The sequence below is a fragment of the Agelaius phoeniceus genome, chromosome 14 (genome assembly GCF_051311805.1).
Source record: "Agelaius phoeniceus isolate bAgePho1 chromosome 14, bAgePho1.hap1, whole genome shotgun sequence".
Classification (NCBI taxonomy): Eukaryota; Metazoa; Chordata; class Aves; order Passeriformes; family Icteridae; genus Agelaius; species Agelaius phoeniceus.
In genome coordinates this window covers 1,104,789-1,127,266 of record NC_135278.1, presented here as the reverse complement: position 1 = coordinate 1,127,266, position 22,478 = coordinate 1,104,789, and the positions used below count along the sequence as shown (strand labels likewise).

The 22,478-nt window shown below is 42.7% G+C and overlaps 1 long non-coding RNA gene across 4 annotated transcripts; it reads right to left on the bottom strand.

Moving 5' to 3' along the window:
* Window positions 1-444: 444 nt before the first annotated feature.
* LOC143695195 (uncharacterized) lies at window positions 445-21,573 on the bottom strand. Of its 4 annotated transcripts, none has more exons than XR_013184226.1 (4): window positions 21,116-21,573; window positions 8,233-12,047; window positions 2,835-3,137; window positions 445-2,615 (listed from the first exon to the last, which is right to left on the bottom strand). It is a non-coding gene; the product is annotated as an uncharacterized LOC143695195 (long non-coding RNA). The 4 variants fall into 4 exon arrangements; XR_013184227.1 differs by having other exon boundaries at window positions 2,835-3,074; XR_013184228.1 differs by lacking the exon at window positions 8,233-12,047 and having other exon boundaries at window positions 2,835-3,074.
* Window positions 21,574-22,478: the final 905 nt, after the last annotated feature.

Below are 22,478 nucleotides of genomic sequence, written 5' to 3'. Positions count from 1 at the left end.
CCTTAGAGTTACTTATTGGTTGGTAAAATGTTATCTACTTTGGGTTTCCACCTCCCTTTAAATGTGACCTTGGCACATCTCCCGGGGGTTCTCGGCAGGAGGCCCCCTGAGGTGCAGGAGCTCCTTTGGGATCCTAATAAAGCCTTGGATTAACCCCTGCTAAGAGTCAGCCCTTTCTCTTCCACCGATGTCTCTGGTGTCTCTTGTGCTGCAAAGGCGCCCAGCCCAGGTGCCCTCAGCACCCTCGGGGCACAGACAGTGTCTCCCCGCTGTCGGCCGTGTTGGGGCTGCTCCCCCCGGTGTCTGCCGACTCGGGACTGGCCCAGGGTTCCTGAGAGGCTCGCAGAGATACAGAGACAAGGGACCCTCTAGTCCACTACTTGCCTGTCTCGAGTGGACACTATTGGGTACTTGTCGCGGTCAGGGAATCTTGGACGCTCAATATGAGTGTTTAGCAAGCTTCATTTATTGAAGAGAGCATCAGACTTTTATGCACAACAAGTAATAAGCTCATACATATTCTGCAAGCTAAGCAATCTATTGGCTATACTACAAGATCAGCTCTTCCTCATACCTTAGGGGTTACATCTTTCTGTTCTCATGTCTCTCTCACTACTTGTTATTGTACCACAGCTATGCTCAAGGACACAGTGTTTTGCAGGTGCAGGGACCCAGATTAGCTGCATCCTCCCTATTCTTGGTCCAGAATGTGACCCCTGTCACGTAGCCATTCTTCCACAATTCCCCTGTTTTCTTTTTGCACAAGCAATGTTTGATTAAATGCAGCAGATATCATCCTTTGCACCATATTTTGTAAGCATATGCAAAAGCAAGGCAAAACTAATACTACCAACAAAGTTATAATGCCTACTATAATGCCAGCCTTAACAATAGAGCGTAGCCATGATCCCAGGCCTAAAGATTTGAGCCATCCATCAATATCAAAGCCCTATTCTACCTGTAGGTTTCCGGTTAACCTCTGCAACTCAGAGAGCTGGGAGTGGATGGACTGCGAATGGTCAGAAAGGTTCATGCAACACATGCCTTCAAATTCTTCACAACCATGGCCTTGTGCAAGCAAAAGAAAATCAATTGCAGCTCTATTTTGAAGCGCTGCATTGCGAATAGAATCAACATCATCAAAAGGCTAGAAAGCGCCATAGAAGTGGCATTGGTTTGCTTCGCAAGCCAGCATCCCAACTTATTTAGGGTGGCATGGGTGCCTGCTGCTGCCACCCCTGGAGCCAGAAAGGATGCCACAATCATGGCCCCTGGGGACCAAAATTTTTTGGTGACCAACATCATCTTTGCAGTTAGCAGTAAATGTATGGGCCATTCTTTTACTTCGACGATGGCGGTAGCTCATGTTTAGTATCATGGAAGTGTTGAGTATAAGTAGAGACAGCCGTCCAATTGTACATGGCCCCCCTCGCAGCATAGATGGGATACCAGGCCAGGTGTGGTCTCCACATATTAAAATGTAACCTGTTGGCAATTGAATAGGGCAATTTGATGAGATTGATACTTTCTTTGTGGTATAATTGCACCAGGCTGTTGCATTTTGGTAGACAGCCATGATGGAGGTTACAATAGTGGAATGGTTCTTGGCTGGCATCCGGCTTATATGGTTAAAATTGAGGCATGCATCTGCCATCACTGAGCCTAACAGTTCCAATTCTTGGGGTTCCTGCAATGCTATGGAAAAATGGGAAACCCGTTGGTCCCAGTTATCTACACCTGCCCTAGCATCATTGGTCCTGCAGGTGGGTGTACTTGAAGGGCATGGCCAAGGATCCGCTGGTAGCCCAACCAAGCAGGTTGTAAATGGATTACCTGGAGAAGACAAGGACAAACAAATGGCCTCTTGATTTGTCAGGTTTGCGAGAGTGACCCAAATATTGGTCTTAGGTTGAGTTGGGGCCATACGGGGAATTCCTAGCCCTCCTCCTCCTGTTGCGCCTTCTACGTGGCTCGTTTTCTCTACTAGGAGGAGGGAGAATACTAAGGCGATGACATAGCTCTTCCATCTGCCTAGGCTGAACCGTCCAATGTCCTGGCAGGTCAACATGTTTACCACAGATTTCCTGCAGGATGCTTGTCTTTGTTTGGCTCTTAATTCTGCTAACTTGTCACTGTACTTCCCACTTTAACCTAGCAATCTCCCTTTGCTCCCAACTCTCATATAGGGATAACCCCTGGATTCCAGGTAATCCGGTTTCCTCCTGTAATGCAGCAAGTACCGTTTTCCTTCTCCACTCACGATCACACTCAACACACCACAATCCTGTCAGCACACTCTGACGCACCCAGAGATCTCTTTCACAGCCACCACAGAAAATCTTTATCCAAGGGCAGCAACGCTTGTCCCCACAGCTTGTACAAATAGCGTACGCAAGGCCACAAGGTGCTAGAATAGGCAAGGTAGCTATCAGCTGTGCCAGCTGGTCAAGAGTCCTCCAGTTGAGTAATCGAGGGTCAATCAGCTGTCTCACTGGCCAGAGAAGTGGGTCGATTGCCAGGTGGAGGCGGAGCAACCGCCTCTTCTCCTCATTGGCTGCTGGATCCAGGATGGCCGATGGCAAGTTTGGTCCACTGGCTCGGGACCCAGATGTTGCCTGTTGGGGTAAGCACACAAAGGTAATCCCTGCACCCCCCTTATCCCCAAACCTACACCACTCTAACTCCTCAAAGACCTGACTGGGATCTGCAAAGCACCCTTTTGCAACTCCATATGCAGTCAATCCCAGGAGTCCTTTTCCCAGGTCGATACCCTATAATCCCCGCTTTTGTAAAAAGCATTTAAAAAGGTCATACGCCGCTTGTCTCTCCATTACCTTCTAATTTAGTCGTCAGCACTGTTGCAGCCCTTTCAAGACATTGGCAGCGTTTAGTCGGCCGAGACCCTTCTCTAAGGTCGCTCGGGGCACGGATCCCGCTCTTTCGCTGGCCGAGACCCTTCTCGAAGGTTGCTCGGGGACGCGGAGCCCACTCTTTTGCCTCCCGTGCTGCATCAGGACCGACACGGAATACTGCACCGGACCGTAGCTAACAGGTTCAAGCCCTCTGTAGGGTCCCTGTTCGGGTGCCATTTGTCGCGGTCAGGGAAACTTGGACGCTCAATATGAGTGTTTAGCAAGCTTCATTTATTGAAGAGAGCATCAGACTTTTATGCACAACAAGTAATAAGCTCATACATATTCTGCAAGCTAAGCAATCTATTGGCTATACTACAAGGTCAGCTCTTCCTCATACCTTGGGGGTTACATCTTTCTTTTCTCATGTCTCTCTCACTACTTGTTATTGTACCACAGCTATGCTCAAGGACACAGTGTTTTGCAGGTGCAGGGACCCAGATTAGCTGCATCCTCCTGATTCTTGGTCCAGAACGTGGTCCCTGTCATGTAGCCATTCTTCCACAGGTACTCAACCAATTGCCCAGTACTGGCTGCCACCAAAGGGAACTGATCACCAAAGCTGGCTGAGGGGTGCCTCGGGCTCCCACTCACTGCCATGAGATGAGGATCCTGGATGCATGCTCATTTTCTTAGGAAAATTAATCCCTGATGCCAGAGGTTTTTGTCCCAAAAAGAGACAGAGGAGTCCTGTAACTTTATTGGAATAAGTGGAGAGGCCATGGGCCATTTTCCATGGGGTCTTTCAAGTGGTTGAGGGATGTAGCCCCCTTTTTATCCAAATTTCCCACTGCATCACCCTCTTCTTTGCCCCATTGGCTGAGGTAATCAGACAGTACAGACTTCCCGAATCACCTACTCTGTGCCCCACTCTAATATGCACTCGCCCTTTTGCTATATAAAAGAAAGAAAAAGAAACTTCCTAATTCTATGAAGTCTCTGTTCTCTTGCTCTGGCTTCAGGAATTTAACACAGCTTTGGCTGACCAACAGTCTGTGTTGATTAGTAACAGTTTCTATAACTAAGAATTTCTCCTATTACTTCACTAGCCATAAGTGGAATAAAAATGGACATAATGAATCCTCGTCATAATGAACTTTGGAGCTCAAGAAAAAAGAGAGAGAAAATAAGATCAAGGCCATTTAATGCAGAAAAGGAGTATTTATTCCTGGGACATGGGGAGTTAGACCTTAGCATGGGGAACAAACAAAGCAAAGGTGGGAGGAGAAGAAACAAAGGAGACAGAATAGGAGAAGAGAACAAAGAGCAAGAGGCACAATCAGCTTGGATTTTTTCCCTAATCTCATAGGGGAAAGGTTCTTTGCCGATGTTAAGGATGAAGAATAGTCTTAAATTAGTTATGTGGGTTTTTGGAGGTTTCTCTCTGTTCCTTGTGATATGTGGCAACATCTGTAGTGCAGATGGCATTGACAGAATATGTGGCTTACTTGGGCCAATGCTACTGGGGTGGATTTCTTTTGTTTATTCTTAACCATGCCAGGAAAACCATTCCAGACATGTTTAATTGGTATCCCAATAAGTAACTTTACTGGTTTTGCAGAATGGGTAGGAGTTGAAGGAAAACCATAGATGGAAGCAAATAAACCAAACGTGAAGGATTGCTAGTGTAACATAGCCAGTGGTGTTACAAAATTGGACATATGCTAAAGGTTGGGGATAAAGACAAACGGCGAGGGCATCCAAGCAAGTATAATAACACAATCACAGAATGAAAGTGGACTAGAGCCCCAAGAATTAGATTTGTTAGGATCAGTACCTGGAAATTATTGCCTGTTTTTCAACCACTTTTTAAACCCACAATCAACTTATATGAGCAATGTCCTAGTCCCATGACCCAAAAATAATAGTGTCATCCTCAATCCCAATTCTCCATGGTATCAGAAAGTGACCAAATATTACATGACCAAATATTGCCACAATTGACTTATCCTGGAAGTGCTGGTGCAAATGTGACTGTAAGGAAGCTTCCACCAAGTGTCTTTTGAATCTGTGGGGATAGGGCAAGACCCATAATTCCAAGTAATTTGTTTGGTGGTCCTTGTTACTGAGGAAAAATAACCATGTTTGCTGCTAGCATGCATGAAATGCTGAATCAGACTATTTGGAGGGCAAGACATAGCAAGAGAACTGAAAAAAGAAATACAAGCTTAAGACCTGATTGTGACAATCGTGTAGAGTTTTGGGGCGCTCCAGCACTAATCATTCCTTACTCCAGGTGTTGCTGCTGCTCAAGCTTTGGCTACACTTAATAAGTTGGAATGCTGGATGGTCAAACAACGAAAGGTAAGGTCAGCTATTTTAAATCAGATGCTCACTGACATAGATAGTATTAGACATGGCACACTGCAAAATAGAGCTGTTATAGATTTGTTGTTGTTAGCGGATGGGAAGGAGTGTGAGGATTTTGAAGGAATGAGTTGTATGAACCTCTCTGACCATTCTGCATCCATTCACAGGAAACTCAAACAATGACAAGATAACATGAAGAAATTGAGTGGGAATGAATGGGGTTTGCATGACCGGTTTGAGGGATGGGGAAGAACTGGATGGTTGAAAGATATCATAAAGGGAGCTTTGTTATTACTAGTAGTCATTATTATATTGCTTTGTGTTAGTCGATGCATCACAAAACTGGTGAGTCTCTTGGAAGAAAATACGGTGGAAAGGGTCTGGCTGGTGCAAGAAGAAGAAGAAGAAGGGGGAATTGTAGCAATGTATCTGAACCATTTAGACTACAGGGTGCACCAGCCATCCTGCTTGGAACTGTTCTTATCAGAATTTTCTCAGGGCCCTCTGGAATTCATCAAAGTTACTAAGACATAAGCCGTGCTAAAATAAGAAAGAGAAGCTGAGAAACCAAATTCCAAGATCACAAGAACTGGATAACGGAGGGCAGCAAAGCACCTGGACTGTAACCAAACACATCTTCTGAGAGGTGCACGCAGAAAGCGTGGACATAACAAAGGCACCAATAAGAAATGCGGGTCTAGCGTGTGCAGAGAGTTAGAATGTGTAAGTGCATCATGTCAACAATCAACGGCTTCTGCTTAATTCTCTTGCTCTGTTGTCCTGGAGTCCTGAATTTACCACAAGGGATACTTACTAAAAGGGCTCCGATTTTAATGATAGAGTTACTGTCTAGAGGATGATTAATGGGAATAGTTCTTTAAAATCCTTCCCTTGCTGACATCTGTAAGTTTCATCTTTTCCTGATTGTACTGGTGGCTATACATTGGGTATGAATAGAAGGGAATGAGGTTTAGGGATATGTCGCAAGGAAATAGATTGGTAGCTCTGCTTCCATTTCCATTGTCTAAGAAGAATTCTGATTATTTTTGGACCTTTCATAGACTTCTGACTAGATTGCATTTGTCTTTGATTGACCCCATAAATTTTAGGCTACTAGGCTTGACCAATGAATGGAAAGGGGAAAGTCACAGAGCTTAGGTGGCTCCCTTGCCAGCAACTTCTCAGTAGTAGGGCGATTTCTGTCCTCAAGTTTGTTACTTCAGCTAGCAGATTATGCTCTCTCCAAAAGAAGGTGAGAAGGTTGCTTCCCTAAATGGTCCAATAATTCTTCCTATCTGTGCCTTTTTTGTATTACTGGATTTTGTATTACTGGACTTTGTTACAAAAAGTTGGATTAAATTGCATGCATCCTCTCTTGGGGGAAACAGAGTATTTAGCCAATAACATCTAGGCTTTTATCAGCCTGAGATTGTCTGAACAGTCCGGACGCTTTAAACAGTAATTCCTGCTAGTTCCAATTCAATTTTTAGGCTCGACAAACCGAATGGTAAACCTGCACCAGTAGGGAGGGACATTGACTTGGACTTTCTCCTTTTTTAGAGACAAGCTAATGAAAAAGTTTCACCAGAATCAGAGCAGGCTGTATAGCAAGAAAGTGTCATGAAAAGAGGCCAATCCTATCCCCTTAGTATTGCTAGTTGTGATTGGACATGAATGAAATATGTCAACTCTGTGTTCCTGTGTATCACATCAGTAACAGCTACTTCAGCTGCTGTAGTTGTCTCCTAAAGCTAAGAACAGAATCCAAAGAATTGTGATTCCATGGTCACAATTCACCCTGTGATGCTGACAGGTGAAAAAAGAGTGGAAAGTGCATTTGTAAATTAACTTGAATGGCCTACCTAAATCAGCAGCCACTGATTTCCTGAAGGCTTCAATAGGTCAGTTGCCCATGTTTTTCTTGGGATTCTTTTAATCTTTGGTCATGTTTTTCTTGGGATTCTTTTAACCTTTCTCCATTAGTTCAGTGTCTGCTCTCAATCCTTTGCTGACATTTCAAGTATCTCAATAGCCTGGAAATTTGTTGTCTTTTTATTGATCATGTCATTATTCCCGTGAAAGGGTTGTTTGCCTCAAGTCTCATTTTTGCTGGTTTTCTGCTAGTTCACTGTCAGATGGCAGCAGGTGTTTTGTAAAAGCAAGTACACAATCCTATAGCTTGCTTTTCTTTTGATTTGGCCTGTCTAGAAAACTGAATGACTGGACATTTCCGACAGGATTTTCTCTCCCCATTATGTTTCACCGGAAGGGCAGATACAAATCATCCACTTAAACTCTTGGCACGGAAGAAAGTAGTGGTTTGCTGCTGCATATAGGTAGAAGCTTACAAAAGGAAGGCCTTGGGCTGAGGCCCGTTACTTTGGCTAAGTAGAAAAGGACTATGGGAAGGTGAGGCAGCTGAATTAGAGGTAGATCAACAAGTTTTAGAACCATCGCGTGTTCACCGCATGGTGTATGGTGGTTGGTTGAATGATGCTTGTTATGGCTTAAAAGCTATGTAACTGATAAAGGCCTGAGTGCTTCAAAAGCCTGGGTTTTGCAAAAAAGCAGCTCTCCTCTGCACCTGCCTGGGGACTCTGCGTCACTAAGGACCCTCACTCCCAGTTTGCCAAGGAGATGATCAGTAGGAATGTTGCAGAGCTGCTGTGTCCATATGAACGGAATGGCAGAGAGTGAAGCGGTGAACCTTTCTGGGCTTTAATACAATGCTGCTGCATTGGTGCCAGTTTAGTCGGTTTTCCATCAGTGGCCTTTCTGTCTAAAAGTACACTGCCCAGAGTCTTTCTAGCATGTGATGCCATTTCCTTCCTGTCTTTTTAATATCTTTGTTCAGCTTAAAGGATGATACAATCTTTACATTTTGAAGATCCCTTTGAGGAAACACTATGCCAGAGGAGTCATTGCTCCCTTTTCTTTTGCCTCGTCTGTAATTTTCAGAGACTCATTTCAAATTTCTGCTAATGTCAAGAAGAATACTGAAGCTACTTACCAGGGTTGATGCTCTCAGCTGCTTTCCTCTTTCATACTGCTTCATACTGGATGTGACCTAATGGCCTTGTTCTGTCATCTGCATTTTGCTGTGGTTTGCTAAAAACTGGCATGCACTGCCAGCTCATAACTTGTGTGTTGGCATTTCAATGGCTTTGATGGGTTCCTTTCTGAGATTGCCATGCAGTGGACTTTCACATTCACAAAGACTTCATCTTCCATGAGTCGTATTTCAGTATTTAATGCTCTTTCCAGGAATGTAGGCAATATGGCAGCAAGTACTAAATTCCCTGCAAGCCTTGTCCTCCAAAATGACCATTTAAAAAGATTGATTGTTCACAACTGACTAATCTGCCAGTATTTAGATGGAGAATTCGGTACCTTAAATGAACCTCTTAGAAGGGATCTCATCACAGGCAATATCTCAGGCTTTCTTGAAATACTTGCTCCCTTGGATCCTAACTCCATTCAGATTGCATTTAAGATTTTTTTTCACTGAAGCCATTCAACAATGCCTCTTCTCTTATAAAACGTGATGTGCGTGACAAAGATGGATCCCTATGAAAGGTTATACACATATCAATGTTCATTGTAAGAATGGTGGCTCCCTCCTGCAGTTTCATTTGTAACTGGGTTGATATTCCAAGGCTAAACATTCCAGGCCTCTGAACACAAAAGGAAGTCTTTGTCTTTAGCAAGAATTACCCCTAGGAGGATTTGTGTTCATTTTGATTTCTACAGTGTTAGCCTTGTTGTGGAAAAAAAGTAGATTGTATTCTCTTCTTGTGTACTCTCTTCTTGTGCTCTCATTCCCCCCTCTCCGCTTTGCATGCCCTAGTTAATCTACCAGCGTGACTCATTTGGCATCATCTCATAGTGCAAATTCTGCATAGTTGCATGTACTTACAAATGCCAGTTGCCAAGGAGCTTATATAACCATTCAAGGGGCAAAGAATTGTAGGGCTGGGCAAGTTCAGGTGCTGAAACTGTAAGTGGTTAAGTCATGCCATATTAAAGTGACAGAGCAAATCAGTTGATTTAAGACTTTCAGCTGGACACCTCTGAGAATAGCAGCTTGTCAGCAATGGCACAGCCATAGCTGTATTCCAGAAAGAGAAAAGGGACACCTTCAATGGTTAAGATGTTTGGCATGAGAAAACAGCAAGAAATGTAGCACAAAATACTTGAGCCAGATAAAGTGCGTTTTTCTCGTGAGAATTTTGCAGTTGTTCTTTTTGTCTGTGCCTTTACTTTTCACAGAAGACAGGGTGGCATTTAATTATTATTGTTCTTTTGTTTTCTTTTCTTGGCCTCCCTCTTTCCACCTGCAATTAACAATTTTGCCCTTTCTTTACTGGCTTCTCTTTCTTTACTTATAGAAGGTTGCATGAAGTTATCCAATCTTGTCATAAACATTCTCATACAGTGGAAGAAGTAGAAGGTACATCTAAATGGATAAAACAAACCCACAAAAATAGAGGTTTCTTACAGTCTTCTGTGAGAACATTAGGACACAAGATATCTTTGAACTGAGTTATGCTGTATTGATTTAACTTTTAGCCCACTCATTACTATTATTATAGATGTTTGGCCTGTAGTACATAGCCTTTGAAATCATCCAGCCCAATATTTTGGCTAATTTTGTTTTATTTCTAACAGGGACTTTGTTTTTTAAGGAATAGTCCAGAGCAAGAGCGTCTATGGTAGAGTTATGCTGCCATAATCAAAAGCATCAAAATTCTGGTACAGTTTGTGCTGGTAATACGTCTAGGAAAGAAAGGTTTTACATCTTTTTTGACTTTCAAATGTAACCACTACTTGAAATAGTTAAGAATTGGGGGTTCCCCCCCAACCCCCAAAGTACTTCTCTCTGGAATGTTATTCAGGGATTACAGATAAAAGCCCACCCTGTAAAAAATATTGCAGATACTCTGCAATAAGTGCAGCTTAGCAGCTAGAGATGATAATGTGGGTTAAATGACATTCCTTCTGTAGTGATGGAAACTCTGCCTACGCAGACATATTCAACAAAGGTTACCATGGCTTAGCTTCTGTCCTAAAATTAATGTCCATTTTAAAACTTCCCAAGAAGGTGAATTCAAGCTCCTTCATTGCTCTGTACTGGAGTCCCAAGAGAATATCAGTGTGCTTTTTGTTATTTACAGATGTCATTGCTTAGCTCTTGAACATGAGACTCTCTCATGACTGATGAAAGTTGTCTAGTTAAGAGTGGGTGAAAGACACGGTCCTGCTCTAGAAGGAAATGAGAAGGTTTCTGCAGTCTTTGTCATCTCTACTGCTTGTGATTTCTATACAAAACCAGTGGGAAGTTTTCTGAAGGCAGTCCAGAAGCTGGCAATATGGACAGCTTACAACCAAACACTTGCTGCACTGCTACCATGGTGATACCAGGAAGGACTTAAAAAATTTAAACGGGCAAACAAAGCAGTTGGAAGGAAAAGAACATTAACCATTATTCCATTCTTCTAATATATCCTTCTTTAAATCATCATTTTCATGCAGTTTCACGGTTTGTGTTGATATCCCTCTAAAGGAATCTGAGACAGAGTAAGCTTTTTAATGCAGTAGATGTGACAAAAGCAGGTCAAGTTGCCTTTGTTGACATCAAATGCCAGTTATGCTTGAGCTACCCTTTGCTTAAGGTACTTAGCTCAAAAGAATTTTACTTATGATTGAGCAAATTTTGCTGTCATGATTGAGTAAATTTTATTCATGATAGAGTGAATTTTACTGTCACTCAGAATTTTACTGTCATGATTGCCATTGAAACTTTCCAAGGAAAGCTCCGAATAGCAATGTGTGGGAACTCAGCACATCACTCCAGATGTCCAGAGTTGCCAGGAGAACCCTTGGGGGTCTTGGAAATCCTGGAATGTTGCCAAGAGTGTTTGGTGGCTTGATTTTGATCCATCCACAGAAGTGACAGCAGTTTGAAGACATGAGAATCACTTTAGAGTGAAAGGTGTAAAAGGGACACATTTATAAGGTGAAATATAAACTTTAAGGTTTTTGGTACAGGGGGGTTATGGAGACAAGATGGAGAGATCAGGGCGTGTCTCATCCTTCTTCTTTCTTCTTCTTGTCTTCCATCTTCTGTGGTGATGTTGGCACTTGGAGATTGGTTTATGGTGAAGGTGCACTTGCCAACATGGGTGAAAAGTATTGGAAAATGAAAGTAAATATCATGTACGTAGATTTTAGTATAAAAAGACATGACCGCCCCGTGGGTGGTCAGAGTGCCCTTAGCTGCCTTGCAGATCAGACCTCTGTTGGGCAGACAGAAAATTTTGTAGATAAGAAACAATAAACAATCTGAAGGTCGAAAAGCTGAAGAGTCCAGACTCGTCCTTTGAAACGCGTGCCACCCAAGAACCACCCTACCCGTGTCCGGGCAGAGACAGACAGCCGGACCCGACATTTGGCGTCCCTGGGTGGGCACCCGGTGGGCGATCCGGGGGGCTACCCGGCAGCGACCGGCGACCCAGCAACATCCGGTGGGCACTCGCTGAGCCACGGTGAGCTCTGGTGTGCACCTCTTGCACAGGGGCAGCCTTGAAGCGCCGAGTGGGCAGCTCCCGAGCTAGACTCATTCCCAGGAGAGCACTGATAACTCCTCGGGAAAGCAGCCAGAAAGCAGCCAGGAGGGTCTGAAGACGCAGCAGCCACTGAGAACATCGCACTCCACTTCAGCTGAAGAAAGTTCGTAGCAGGACAGCCCAGATCGGAATCGGAAAGGCACCTCCGAATCCATCTCCTGTAATCTGTGGGCCAGTGACCAACAGCCTTCAGACTGCTCTGACAACAAATTCGGTGAGAAAGTCAAGAATTAAGAACATGGGGATACACTTTCCCAAAAACAAATAGAGATTCTGTCCGACCTACAGGGCGTGGCAGACACACACACTAAGGAGATCCGAAAGAAAAAACTTAGAGAGCTATTGTTGTGGGTGCAGTGTAATTACCCGTACTCAGAGACACATTTGTTATTTGAAGTAAGTTTTTGGCAAAAAGTTAATAGACACCTATATTTTTTAGCCACCAATGATGATAAGACAGCCTTGAAATTGCTGTCTTCAGCAAGAATTATGTTAGAAGCAACCTCGACTCAATTTAGGGGGTCAGCCAGGCAACAACTTGTTGCAAATCCCACAAAGACAGAGGGAAGAGAGCAAGACTCGAAACAGAGATTGGCTCTGATCCCAATTGGCCCGGGGGAAAAAGTGCCCAAAGAAGAGGGACAAAGAAAAATGTCATTGCCTTCAGTCCCACCATCCCGAAGACCCAAGGGAACCCCAAAGCGTCCTGAGACTCCAGAGAGTGCAGAAGCTTCAAGCTCCGACTCAGGCACAGATGATACCATTCCACTCTCTGATGAAATTAAATTTTCTCCCAGCAACATCGAAGAGACAGGTCGCTCTTTAAGAGCGTACTGCCCCGATTCGCAAGAGTCAGAGGGAGAGGAGGTGGCAAAAGTAGCAAAGTCGGGGAAGGGGGTTGAAAAAGAACAAGAGGGAAGGAGCGATGCGCTCTCTCGCGGCAGGTGCGGCGGCGCAGCGGCAGCAGCGGCTGGCGAGAAGAGCACAGAGGCGATGAGAGACACGAGTTCTGGTGTGGCTTTTGCGAGCGCAGCGTCGAGGGCAGCAGCAGTCTCGACTGGCACAGTGCCAAAAGTGCGCGTGACAGGCAAAGCTCCCGAGAAAGCCGGAGAAGGCTATCAAACTGATGCAGCAGCATCAGACACGAGTAGCAAAGGCAGAGCAGCTGCAAGGCTCCAGCAAGCTACCGTAGGGAGACGCAAGAGACGTGCAGTAGTGATGTCAGACCCAGAAGTCTAGACGCAGAGATCAGCTTGAATCGCAGCGCGAAAGAGAGTACCAGCAGGGGGAGGGCCGCGCGCTTTGGTGGGGGGCGTAGATACAGCGTCAGAAGAAGAAGAGAGAAAGACAAGAACAGACGTTAGAGAAGAGACTTCAGAAGTGGAGCGAGACAGAGACAGTGACATCAGTACAGGGGAGGCAAGAAGCGTTCCCGAAGGCGCGCGTGCGCAGGAAGTGCAGACAGAGCGTAGACGGGAGCAAGTCCAGTCTCCTGTGACGTCTCAAGCAAAGAGGAGGTTTGGTTCGACACGCCGAAGCTCCACCCCCTCTCCGGTCCTGATGCCTTCAGCCTCAATCCCTATGGTTCAAACCTCTTCCACTCAAAAAAAACATTCAAGTATTCAACGCTCAATGCCAGCTCAGTCAACAGCCATGCAAACTCATTCTCAAACACGATCGCAAGCGTTGCAGTCTGCTGAGCAAGAACCGATCGAGTTCGTGTCGTCATCACAGTTGTCCAAGCAGATGACAGCGCCACCTTGTAGAGAGATGACCGCACTGCAAGACATGTCGAACCTGTTTGACAGCGCCACCACATCACCTGCTGGCCAAACTGCAACAATGCAACAATTTTTTCCAACAATATACAAAAAGAAAACCACTATAAAGAAAACAACAACAACAACAACAACAACAACACAACAAAAAGATAATTTTCCATCAACTTCAAGATCATATGAAGTTGAAGACAGCTCAAATGAAGCACAGCCTCAAAGAGAAGAAATAATACACATTACAGCAAGAGAGAGAATTCCAGCATAGATGCTTTCCCAGCGGAAGCAGCAAGAAATCTTCTGCAGTCTTTTGATGCAGCAAAAAGAACGCGTTCGCAAAAACCTCAAGTTTCTTTTTCAGATTTAAGAGCAAGACCGAAGACCTCAAGTCAAAGAACATAGAGCAAAAGATCACCAAGAGCCTCCACGATTCCATTGTGCAGGCAATAGCCAATAGAGTTTCCAGAGAAAGAAGAAGAACGACCGATAGAACCAATAGACTAGAAAGAAATTAGAAATGAGTTATCAAAAGAAAAAAGTCTGATCAGAAGATCAAGAGACATAATAATGCCAGTGACATATGATGCACAAAGTCAAAATCCAAGGTGGGAAAAGTTGAGTCATGAAGTGATCAAAGACTTATCAAAAGCCATTCAGAACAATGGTCTGAATTCACAATTCTTCAAACAGCTCCTAAAAGAGACATTCAATATGTATGATTTCACACCATATGACATTCGATGTCTTGTGTCAATGATTCTCACTGACACACAAAGTCTCATCTGAGACAGAAGATGGCGAAGATATCTCACAGAGTTAAGAGCCAGCTATCAAAGTGGGCCAAACGCAAATCTCACAGAAGCACAGTTGGCAAAAGATCCTCCAGAGGACAATCCAGTAGAGCAAGCAGCACAGCTTCCACGACGAGTGTTGAATGACATCAAAGAAGCAGCGCGCAAAGCAATCTCACAGATTGCTCCGGCAAGAGTTCCAGACGTCCCATTCTCATGCGTCAAGCAAAGTCCCACAGAACCATTCTAATCTTTCATAGATCGACTCTCGCAAGCTGTAGATCGACAAGTGACGATTGACAAAGCGAAGCGACCTCTCATAGAAAGTCTAGCTTTCAGCAATGCCAACCCAGATTGTCAATGAGTCATCAGCGCAATGCCAAGACAGCCATCCTTAGCAGAGATGGTGGAGTCATGCAGCAGAGTGAGAACACCTCAGCACGTCGCATCAATCATGAAAGATGAGCTGAGAAGAGAGTGAGAAGAACAGATAAGAAGAAACCCAGAGAAGCAATCAGAAGATAAAGACAAAGTAGTTGAAAAGATGCTAGAAAAAGTACTCCAACAACAAAATGAAAACATAAATAAATTTCTTGCAACCATCCAGAAAAAGAACAATCCATCGAGAAGACAATGCTACAAATGTAGAGCGTTTAGACATTTGAAAAAGAATTGTCCACAAGCGCACGCACAAGTGCAGACACAAAAACCTGCAAAGCCACTCTGTGCACAGTGCAGAAGAAGACACTCTGTGAAAGAATGTTATTCCCAGACAGACGTGGAAGAGAATCCTTTACCACTTCCGAAAAACGAGAGAAAGAGCGCGTCCGCAAACCGTCAGCGCGCGTCGACACAAGTGATGGCAGTGACACAACAGCCAACAAGACAGTCATCAGAGATCGTCAAGCAGACGCCCTCAGCAAACTCCTCAGTCGATTCTCAAGCGACCCAGACCTCCTTCCACCAGGAGCACAGTGCACACTGGCAACTTCCAAATTAATCTGCTTTCTAGATGAAAGTCATGCAGAAGTTCCAGCAAAGATCTGCGAAGGTTCATACAAAAAACAAAATTTCTTAATAATAAGACAAGACAGAAGCAGAATCCTTGGACTTATTGTTTATCCATCAGTTGTTTCCGCAGACAAAAACACAGAATTGACAGTTTTAGCAAAAGCACTTCGTCCACCATTGACCGTAGCAGAAAACACTCAGATCGCGAGAACTTTTGCTCTGCCACCACACTCCATTGAAGAAGTCATGTCAATCTTCGATGAAGAAGGGCTTCCTTTGAAAGAGCATGTTGAAATACATACCACATAGATAAAACACATAGGTCGAAATCGACCCACGCTCACATGTCAATTGACTTGTAGAGACAGAACAATAGAAGTCAGAAGCATGCTTGACACAGGGGCAGATGTTACAGTAATATCCTACATCTTTTAGCCTCACAACTAGAGCTTGATTGCACCCTTGAGATCTCTCTCAGGCATAGGGGGAGTTTCTCTGTGTCTGCAGAGTGGGAATGCCATCGTTGTCACAGGACCAAGAAACAAGACAGCGATCATTCATCCTTTCGTTGTGCAGAAGCCAATCACAGTTTAGAGACAAGATCTCTTAGCACAATGAAGTACGAAGATCAAAGTAGATTTTTAGTTAAAGTCACTGCAGCACTCGCCACATTGAAGTTAACTTAGAAAACAGATGATCCAGTCTGAGTAGATCAGTAGCCCCTAGAGCAAAAAAAGTTGAGTGCATTGAAAACCCTAGTCCAAAAACAGTTACAGAAGAGACACATCAAGCCAACAAACAGCCCTTGGAATTCTCCAGTGTTCGTCATCAAAAAGAAGCTGTCAAGCAAATGGAAGCTGTTGCACGATCTCAAGAAGATCAATGAAGTTCTCGAAGACATGAGACCGCTTCAGCTGAGTCTTCCATCTGTTTCGATGATTCCCAGAGATTAGCCGCTTGTAGTCATTGACTTCAAAGACTGTTTCTTCAGCATTCCACTTCATCCAGATGATGCTCCAAAGCTTGCCTTTTCAGTTCCAAGTATCAACAAAGAAATGCCTCTGCAGCAGTACCATTGAGTAGTCCTTCCTCAAAGCCTCAAGAACTCGCCAACAATCTGCCAATAGTACGTAGCACGAGCTTTGTCACCAGCGCAGAAGAAATTCCCGAAAGTGAGAATCATTCACTATATAGATGATCTGCTCATTGCAGCATCGACACAACAAGAACTGCAAAAAGCTCGTGACTGTGTGATTGCAGAAGTGCAAAAGGCAAGTCTAGAAATCAGTGTTTCAAAGATTCAAGAAGTCGCACCTTAGAAATATCTAGAGTAGAAGATCTCAGAGAAAACAATAAAGCCTCAAAAGATAGAAATCAGCACAAAAGTCAACAATCTGCATGATTTACAACAACTTCTAAGAGAAATCAACTAGATGAAGTCGATTTTGAAATCACAAACAATGACATTCCAGCGTTGCTTGATCTCTTGAGAAGAGATGCAGACATTCGATCTCCCAAGACGCTCACAGAAGAAGTGAATAAAGAGTTAGAGAAAGTTACAAATGCCATTCAGAAGAGACAAGCACATCGATTCATTGAATCGTTGCCTTTTCAATTAGCATGTTAAGAAAGAAAGCACAATTCCATAGTTTGATCTTCCAATGAAATGCACTCAGAGAGATCCTTTAATAACCATAGAGTAGATTTTCTTACCGTATAAGCCTTCAAAGACAATTCTGACAGATTTAGAGACAGCAGCACAGATCATCATAAAAGAGAGAACAAGATTGCTGACAATGGCGAGACGAGAATTTTCAAAGATTTATCTACCTTTGAAGAAAGATTATTTCAATTGGGCGATGCAGAAATCAAAAGATTTGTTAATTGCGTTATTAGCTTTTCCAAGAGCTTGCACAATCAACTTTCCGCAACATAGAATATTGCAGTCACAGATATGTTACAGAGCAAAGCCAAAAATAAGTGAAGAACCTCTAGACGAGATCACAGTGTTCACTGATAGCTCAGAGAAGACACACAAGTCAGTGATCACATAGATAAACTCGATGACAGGGGAATAAGAATCGAACGTGAAGACAGTTCAAAGCTCTCCACAAATTGTAGAATTAGCAGCTGTTATCCGAGCATTTCAGTTGTTCCAACAACCGCTCAATTTAGTCACAGACTCTGCATATGTTGCAAGTGTAGTCAAGCAATTAGAAAGTTCGCTCTTGAAAGAAGTCAGCAACGAAGTTTTATATTCCTATCTAGCAAACATGAAAACAGTGCTAGAAAGCAGAGAAAAATAATATTTCATCACTCACATCAGAGCGCACACAACACTTCCAAGATTTCTAGCAAAAAAGAATGCTCAAGCAGACAGATTGACAATGCCCATTTCACAAACACTTCCAGACATTTTTGAGCAAGCACGACTGAGTCATGCATTTTTTCATCAAAATGCGCAAGTGCTGATAGAATCCTTTCATTTCACAAAAACTCAAGCGAGAGAAATCATTAGTGCTTGTCCAGATTGTCAACTCATGCAACCACCTGCTTCGACAAGAGCAGTCAACCCACGAGACTGCAAACAAATGTCATAAAATATCCATCATTTGAGAGACTCAAAAATGTTCATGTTTCAGTAGATACATTTTCAAGAGCAGTCTTTACTTCAGCACATGCAAGAAAAACAGCAAAACATGCTTGTCGACATTTTTTACAAGCGTTTGCATCATTAAGTGTACCTCAAGGAATAAAAACAGATAATAGTCCAACATATACAAGCAAAGTGCTTGACAGATTCCTGAAAAGACGGGGTGTCAAACACACATTTAGGATTCCACATTCACCCACAAGTCAAGCAATCATTGAAAGAACACATCATACCCTGAAATCCCTTTTAGATAAGCAGAAAAGGGGGGAGCCAGAGACGACACCACACATGAAGTTAAACAAAGCATTGTATGTGTTGAATTTTCTCAACAGTTCGTCTTCAAAACCCAATCCACCAATCGTGAAGCATTTTTCAAACAGCTCTCAAGCAAAACTAAGAGAGAATCCTTTAGTTTTGATCAGAAACCCAGAGACAAGACAAATAGAAAGTCCTTTCAAACTAATCACTTAGAGCAAGAGTTTCGCTTGTTTCCACAGAGCGAAGTCTGAAGTAAATGTCAGCGTGACACGTGAAGCCATTTCAGACGAGAGAGCAAGAGAGCACTGATCCCAGAAGCAAAGAAACGAGCACACAGACAGAAGAAGAAACTCAAGTTGTGAACAACGACTCAGAAGAGAGACAAAAAGAATAAAAACTTTAGAAGTTTTTCCTTTGTAGCTTTGAGTGAAAACATAACAATGATTTTTCATAAAGATGAAGTCATGAGCTTCATGATGCTCATGCTTTCATCTGTTGCTTTAAGCAATAGAGCAAATCTACCCATCAATCAACCAAAACAAAATGTTTGAGAAACTTTAACCCAAGCAGCGAACTTAGAAAGTATCTGCCTGACACATTCGAAACCAGAGAAACCATTCACAACATGCATAGTTAAGTTGCCAGTAGATGAATAGCCAATTCCAGAGCATTCTCCAATGGAGATTTCACAAGTCATCAAAGATCCTGTGAATGAATAGTGTGCTTAGACACATCTTTTACCTGTGGCTTATACCGAACCGCAAGAATTAGAAATTTTCGAGTCCACAACAATAGAACTATGCATGAAATTCAAAATTTCGAATGTGTCAAAGACAAACAAAAGCGTTGATGTCATTCCAAATCACAAGTTTTATAAAAATGTTTTATAAAAAAGCTTAGTGCAATCACACCGAGAAAACAGCCAAAAGATCAATCCAAGTCCCAGTGCAATTGCCACATAAGTTGTTTTTAATTTGTAGAGACAAAATTTGGCACAGCATTCCTGCAAATGCCAAAAGAAGTCCATGCAACATTAGAAAGATTTCAATGTTATCACCAGATTTGAAAGTATTGAAAGAGCAAAAACATAAAGAGAAAAAGTTCTTGCAACATTACAGTGCAAATTGTGATGATGAAGTATACACCTGAGACAAAGCAAAGAGAATTGCAGCAGCAATTTTCTCACTTCAGACAGCGTCAGAGGTGGCCTTGACTCAACTAGACCACATGAGTTGTTAGTTGAGCAAGCATGCTCAATCAGTCTCTCTCTCGCTTTGAGTGATATGTTAAAAGACATAAGTAGTGTGAGAGAAGCAACTCTTCAAAATAGAGCAACAATCGATTATCTATTGCTTACTCATAGACATAGATGTGAAAAGTTTGAAAGAATGTGCTACATGAATCTCTCAAATCATTCAAGATCAATTCATGAAAATATTCAAAAAATAAAAGACAGTATAAAGAAACTCAGCGAAATCACTAAATCATAGATTAATGATGTAGCGAGATTTTTTGATCTTTCTCCCTTATAGAGAGAATTTTTAAAAATGAGATTTTATATTCTAATAATACTCTTAATCCTCATGCTCATCGTCTCATGCATCTTTTTATGTATGGGACGTGTCATGAGTCAAGTTGCCAAAGAAGTATTCTTAGTGCAAACAGAAGGGGGAGATGTGGGAACTCAGCACATCACTCCAGATGTCCAGAGTTGCCAGGAGAACCCTTGGGGGTCTTGGAAATCCTGGAATGTTGCCAAGAGTGTTTGGTGGCTTGATTTTGATCCATCCACAGAAGTGACAGCAGTTTGAAGACATGAGAATCACTTTAGAGTGAAAGGTGTAAAAGGGACACATTTATAAGGTGAAATATAAACTTTAAGGTTTTTGGTACAGGGGGGTTATGGAGACAAGATGGAGAGATCAGGGCGTGTCTCGTCCTTCTTCTTTCTTCTTCTTGTCTTCCATCTTCTGTGGTGATGTTGGCACTTGGAGATTGGTTTATGGTGAAGGTGCACTTGCCAACATGGGTGAAAAGTATTGGAAAATGAAAGTAAATATCATGTACGTAGATTTTAGTATAAAAAGACATGACCGCCCCGTGGGTGGTCAGAGTGCCCTTAGCTGCCTTGCAGATCAGACCTCTGTTGGGCAGACAGAAAATTTTGTAGATAAGAAACAATAAACAATCTGAAGGTCGAAAAGCTGAAGAGTCCAGACTCGTCCTTTGAAACGCGTGCCACCCAAGAACCACCCTACCCGTGTCCGGGCAGAGACAGACAACCGAACCAGACAGCAATGTTTGTGTAAAAATAGTATTTTATCTCCTGTATTTGTTTGAAGCAGGTAAGCCTTTTGCTGTCACCAGTGTTGATTAACCTTTCATGTCATATCCCTCTTCATATCCATATTCTGCTTAAGGAATATTAATCTACTTTAGAATTGGCACGTGGAATAAGATTACTTTTTCTTTTTGAAAGCTAATGTCATTTGACCTACTGACAGCAAATAATTCATTAATTGTAAGTCCCCAGCTAGCATCTTTTACGCATATTCTAACCTTCTGAAGAAGGAACAAAAACACTCTCCAGTACTTTACTTTCTTAAGCACACAAAATGCTTCCCTCCTTTACAGTTGGCATCTCTAAAATGAACCACATCTCTGCAGTATTTTGACGTGCACCATATTTAGCCAAGTAATTCAAAACAAACAAAACACCAGTCCCTTCAATTTTGGAATATTTTAAAATTGTTTTTGAATATACAAAACATATCCTTACCTTACTTATTGCATGCAGATTTAATTGTCGTGAAAGCAAACCCTATGTTTCTGTTCGGATAGCACGGTTTTCCACAGTTTTCCACAATTGTTCTTGGCACAGTTTTCTACTTACGTGACTGTTAGGACACTCGCAAGTACTTCTAAGGTACTGTAGTAAGCGGAAAAGGAGGAGAGGTTGTGCCTTATTTCTGGCTTCCTTTGGGTTTCTTTTTGGTTTTCTTCCTCTTGCTCTTTTTCATGTCACCTTTCTAGATACTGTGATTTAGATTTGCAGTTTACTAAGCTGTGTTTTCTGTCTGGAATTCTTGTAAATTCTGAAAGGAACCCAACCAGTAAATATGCATCTTTTTATGATTTGCTAGCTACATAGAAAATCTTCCTGCTGCTCTAAAATGCTTTTATTTGATATGCATTTTTATCACCATTCCAATGAAAAGAGAACAGTTCCACTATTCACTGCTTTTGTACTGGATTCAGTTCAATGTGCGCTAACAGTGCAAAAAAGTCCTGCTGGAAGAAAGGATCTGCATACCAATTGACCAAGACACGTGCTACAAGGGTCTTGAAAAGGTTCAAAGTTTCTCTACCTTTCTGGCAGTCTGTCTTCACAGAAAGACTTGATGAAGGCTTTTGCTGGCATTTCTTTGACAGAAAGCAATAACGAAGCAAGGAAAATGGAGCAGCAAAAGAAGATAGCAGCAAAAGGTACATTATCCCCTCTGTTATTTATCACTGTCGAAACAAATTTTTTCTCGCCATGTTACATCAAATACCTTAGTAGAGCTAAAGACTAGAAAAAATGCAACTCTGTTCTGGATTCATTAAAAGCAAAGCCATCATGGACAGAAGTGCCCAGCGTGATGCTGGGAACTCCTAGCTGGTTTCAGTAAGCTGTCTGGAGAAGAGCATTTTCAGTGGGCTTTACTTGCGTGTCTGTAAGGTGGGGAGTTTATGTGTGGCCTTGAACCCTGAGAGTGCCATGGGCAGAGAGACCGATTGTATAGCTCTCTGACTAGCCACAGCACACTGAGGCATGATGGATTACTGCCAGAGTTCACGTGGTAGAAAGGTTTTCTGCCCATTGAAGAAGGACACTTCCATTATCTTGCATAGAGCCATTCTGTATGTTACAATGGTACCTTAAATTCATCATGTGCTATATGAACAATGGCTAGCGAGCTTGGATTCTTAAGCTTCTCGTGTTTGATCTGTTTCCTGCTTCAGTAAATAGCAAAACTTCCAAGGACTGCAGCGACAAGAAGATGAAGCTGCTAGCGTATTTCAAATGTTTGCCTAATAAAATGGTGATTCTTGCACATATTCGCAATGGAAATTTACGGTACCAAAACACCAGCTCTGCT